Source organism: Haliotis asinina, chromosome 4 (assembly GCF_037392515.1).
Source record: "Haliotis asinina isolate JCU_RB_2024 chromosome 4, JCU_Hal_asi_v2, whole genome shotgun sequence".
NCBI classification, from domain to species: domain Eukaryota; kingdom Metazoa; phylum Mollusca; class Gastropoda; order Lepetellida; family Haliotidae; genus Haliotis; species Haliotis asinina.
This window is the reverse complement of record NC_090283.1, coordinates 70,170,282-70,176,259: the sequence shown is the minus strand read 5'-3', so window position 1 is coordinate 70,176,259 and position 5,978 is coordinate 70,170,282.

Genomic DNA, 5,978 nt, shown 5'->3' with positions numbered 1-5,978 from the left:
GTTAAACTGATTCACATCAACTGTCTTCTTCCTTTAAATTCCCGGTGACCGTGTGTACGTCATGAGTAGCCTGTCACAACAAAGAGACCATCACATATATCTCGTCTCCGTCAAGTCTCGTTGTAACGAGATTCTGACTCTCGCTAACTGGCGTATAAACCAAAAGGACAGCCCAAACAAGATTACAATCGTTATGAAACGTTACGCAGCGTTGACGTATCAGCTTAGCTTATTAAGAAACGGATGAATAATATTGTTTCTATTATTTCTCGGCAAATAACGTTTTTAAAAAATAATTCGGAATCATGAATAATTTTCCCCATTAAATGCCTATGTATTTTTCTTTACAAAACTTCCATGGAAAATATTCTGAGTCTTGTCAGAGCTAATTGGCTGTTATTTTTAAAATGTCGATTTGTCCCTTTATGATAGACTTTAACCTCGTTTGTACAATCTGCTGCATATGGGTGTGTGCAATTGGCAAGGTAAAAGTATGAGGATTCGTTTAATTTCCCTTCATTCATTTTTTCCTTTATTTTAAAGTGAAATTTATCAGTACGTTTTCATGGAAACAGACTATAACTCAACTCAATCAATATATCTAGGATAGTTTTCAAACCTTTGTGATACATTAACATGGCATGTAGTGGACTTGTCCAAGACAGAAAACCAAGTCAGCCAGCCTGGTTTTATCCCCATAAAGTCAGGGCAACACGTAGTACCACCCATTAAAGTATTTTATATGACGTGGCAATAACAAGCAGCCACCGATCTTTAACCCCTCCACGCAGACTCTTGGACCAAACTGCCTGTCCCTAAACCGTACTAATTATACTGCCAAGAACAGATGCCGACTAGAGCAGTATTATGCATTTACATGCCGCGACCCTAGATCATGCTGCTGAACTCACGGTTCACCGGCGTTAACACGGACATTATCGATGGATGGTGAAGCGTTACGTCGAGGGTCTGTAAGTGACCCATACGTTCATGGCCTTATAGAACGTCACTGCAAACATGACAATAAAAAGTGGCAATGTTGTAAGGATAAAGTGACAAAACAAAGACGTGGTTAACGTGAGTTCAAGTTTCCACTGACCTCTCGAACGCCGGAGTGTGACCATTTGTATTGTGATTAAAGTTACGAATATAACGGTAAGCGATAGTGGTTTAAGCAGTTCGGGGAATCTTAATGCGAGCGAAAAGACAGTTGTTACATCACATAACGATTAAACGGGGTTTCCGATATGTTCATGACTATAGTTATAGTTAGAGTGAGTGGGTGAGTGAGTGAGTGAGTGAGTGAGTGAGTGAGTGAGTTTCACGCCGTTTTAAACAATAACACCACGGGGAAACCAGAAATGTGCTTTACACATTTTACCCTTTGGGGAAATGAACCTTTGGCCTCGGAGTGACAAGAGAACGCTTTAAACTGTAGGCTACCCCATCGCCTACCACAGTGTATTGCAGAAGGATGCAGAAATGATTGTAATTAACTTGTGCCATACGATTCGGTTAAATAAAAGTAATATTTATGACGATCAGTTTATTTTGAGCATTCCAGGTGTCACCTACCGCGATATTGTAAGAATATCATTTATTGAAAGCGGCTTAAAAGTCAACTCACTCACGTATCAGAGATTACATGTTTGAAACGTCACAGAATAATCCACAGACATGAATATAGTCTGAACCGGACATACTTGTGACTAGCACCACGAGCACTGATAAACACCGTGAAGGGAGGCAACCTAACCACTTACAAAAACTACCCATCCATTAATCTCGTGCAATCGTTTCAATATTACTCTCCCGTTGAAGATACTACAGTGTAATATTTTCACTTCAATATTACACTAGAGTAATACCGCTTGACGTATGACGTCAAAATGGTTCAAAGTTGTGACGTCACAATGCAAATGTTGATGCGATTTTACTAGACCTTGCTTGACTTGAAAGCTGAGAGTCCTCACACTGTAGGCAATATCTCCGCAGTTTCTGTCAATTTATGTTGGCGAGTAATAAACAGAATACTAAACTCGCTTCCGTGAAATACAATTTTCATTAAACTCGTTAAAGATTTAGTATCAAACTCGCTTTCGCTCGTTTGATACCAAATCATTAACTCGTTTAATAAAAATGGTATTACGCGGAAGGTCGTTTAGTATCCTCTATATATATGACGTCATAAGGGTTCAGAGTTATGACGTCACAATGCGAATGCAGCTGTCGCAGTGATACGGGACGTCGTTTGACTCGAGGAAAACTGGGAGTCCTCACACTGTAGCCGCAGTTTCTATCAGTTTGTGTTGGAAGTAATAAACAGAACACTAAACTCGCTTCCGTGAAATACCATTTATTTCTTTATTCTTTATTTATTTATGTCTTCATTGAAAATCCATTTATATCAGCAAGGTTGACATTGACTCTCTGACTGTAAAGATTAATCATCACTCGTAACGATTAGCTGTGTGGTTGTTACTTTACGCCGCACCAGCTTTATGGCGTCTGTCTGTAAATACTAGTAATCGAGTCCGGACAGCATGGGTATCGATATACGCAAATGGGAGACGATGACATGTGTCAAACAAGTCAGCGAGTCTGACCACCCTATTCCGTTAGTCGGCTTTTATGGCAAGCATGGGTTGCTGAATACAAATTCTAACCCGTATCTTCAGACGGATTATCAATGTTCAACCACCTGGGTGAAACAACCACTACGACGTGAACATCATGGACACAGCCACTACGACGTGAACATCATGGACACAACCACTACGACGTGAACATCATGGACACAGCCACTACGACGTGAACATCATGGACACAACCACTACGACGTGAACATCATGGACACAACCACTACGAAATGAACATCATGGACACAGCCACTACGACGTGAACATCATGGACACAACCGCTACGACTTGAACATCATGGACACAACCACTACGACGTGAACATCATGGATACAACCACTACGACGTGAACATCATGGACACAACCACTACGACGTGAACATCCAGGACACAACCACCACGACATGAACATCAAGTACACAACCACTACGACGTGAACATCATGGACACAACCACTACGACGTGAACATCATGGACACAACCACTACGACGTGAACATCATGGACACAGCCACTACGACGTGAACATCATGGACACAACCACTACGACGTGAACATCATGGACACAGCCACTACGACGTGAACATCATGGACACAACCACTACGACGTGAACATCATGGACACAACCACTACGAAATGAACATCATGGACACAACCACTACGACGTGAACATCATGGACACAACCGCTACGACTTGAACATCATGGACACAACCACTACGACGTGAACATCATGGACACAACCACTACGACGTGAACATCATGGACACAACCACTACGACGTGAACATCCAGGACACAACCACCACGACATGAACATCAAGTACACAACCACTACGACGTGAACATCATGGACACAACCACTACGACGTGAACATCATGGACACAACCACTACGACGTGAACATCATGGACACAACCGCTATGACTTGAACATCATGGACACAACCACTACGACGTGAACATCATGGACACAACCACTACGACGTGAACATCATGGACACAACCACTACGACGTGAACATCATGGACACAACCACTACGACGTGAACATCATGGACACAACCACCACGACGTGAACATCATGGACACAACCACTACAACGTGAACATCATGGACACAACCACTACGACGTGAACATCATGGACACAACCACTACGACGTGAACATCATGGACACAACCACTACGACGTGAACATCATGGACACAACCACTACGACGTGAACATCATGGACACAACCGCTACGACGCGAACATCATGGACACAACCGCTACGACGTGAACATCATGGACACAACCGCTGCATGGACACAACCACTACGACGCGAACATCATGGACACAACCACTACGACGTGAACATCATGGACACAGCCACTACGACGTGAACATCATGGACACAGCCACTACGACGTGAACATCAGGGTAACAAACACTACACGAAGGTCAAGGCTAGACACAACTGTGACATTACAGCAATGAAAAATACGACCATAGTCGTAAAGCAATCGCTGCAAAGGACCGGACACCAGTGACGTAAGGTGATCTGTTACCTCCAGGCGGGTCACGACTGTGTCATGGTCAGTTGTTAATGGATGGAAGGTATTAAATCTGCATTTAACAGTACGTGCTTTCTTGTCGCTATTGGTCTGCCCCGAAGGCAACTGTCTGTCCATTGGCACAGTGTCAGTGGACACGTGTAGAACGAGCTACGTACGCTGCGAATGCGACTCCGTGCTCTAACTTATGAGGCCACTGGCGTATGAACCTGAGTGAGCATACGTATGGGTTAATGCATCTGTAGTTTTCGGATATGTTTACGTATGCCGGTACCACTAAACGTATTTCAATCATATGATCGCATGAAGCACATGTGAGTTTAGCTTGACACCGCTTTAAGTAAATTCGAACAATATCACGGCGGGGGACACCAGAAACGGACTTACCATATTGTGTCCATGCGGAGAATCGAACTTGGATCATCGGCGTGACGAGCGAATGCTGTAACCGGTAAGCTACCCCATATGAACCTGAATAAACAGTGCCAACTATACAAAAGTCGTTTCAAGACTCCCCGTGTTTCACAAAATATTTTCTTGGCAATATAGGAATAAAGAACAATTATCGATTCCCCCTTTGTGCCTGACTGTGCTCATGATAGGTAGTCAACGTGTTAAGTCACTCAGGTCAAATGGGAAGCCAATTCCAGGCAGGGACCGTGTTGAGTCGGTATGTCTGATGTAGACTGAAGACTTTTTCAGACTGTTTCAGGGGCGGTCTCTCGTCACGCCGAAACCCTGGTCTGATTCCCCACGTGTGCACAATGTGTGAACTCCATTACTGGTGTTCCCCGTAGTGAACATTGCTGAAAGCGGCATAAAACACACTGACTCATTCACTCTTCATTTTACGGCCCTTGTTAAATGTTAAGTGAGTGAGTGAGTGAGTTTAGTTTTACGTCGCACTCAGCAATATTCCAGCTATAGGCGGTGGTCTGTAAATAATCGAGTCTGGACCAGACAATCCTGTGATCAACAACATGAGCATCGATCTGCGCAATTGGGAACCGGTGACATATGTCAGTCGAGTCAGCAAGCCTGACCACCCGATCCCGTTAGTTGCCTCTTACGACAAGCATAGTCGCCTTTTAGGGCAAGCACGGGTTGCTGAAGGTCTATTCGACCCCGGCATCGTCACGGATCTGTTAAATGTTAACCCACTGATTCACATAGCACTATAATGGTTCGTAACGAAGTTGTTCCTTCAACAATCAGAAACTACATTTTACGTGTGGACAAGGGTTGAACATACATGGAGGGTGATTGTTATTTAAGAGCACATACATGGAGGCTAATTGTTATTTAAGAGCGTTCGTAGAAATGACCACACACACACACACACACACACACACACACACACACACACACACACACACACACACACACACACACACACACACACACACACACACACACACACTGCAGATGAACCCCAAACCAAACCAGACTAAACAATAAGACCCGGCGCATTCTACACGTCAAAACTGACTTACTCACTGAATTGTGAAATACGCACGTCATGTCTCTAATCCCACAAGGGATTGTGCATGGAAGAGACTTACGCCCTGTGATTCCGAGCGACACTTCATCAAAGGAGAATGAAGTAAACGGTTGAACAGGTCAACGAAATATCCTTTTTAGTTATACACAGGGAGTGCTAATAGATCACCATGAATTGTTTGCTCCAGTTTGTGGTGGATGATCATTCTGCCGGTCAAATTACCATCATCAACCATAGGTGAATCGTAAGTCGAAGTTTCAGCCCTAAGAATTATGACACCACTTT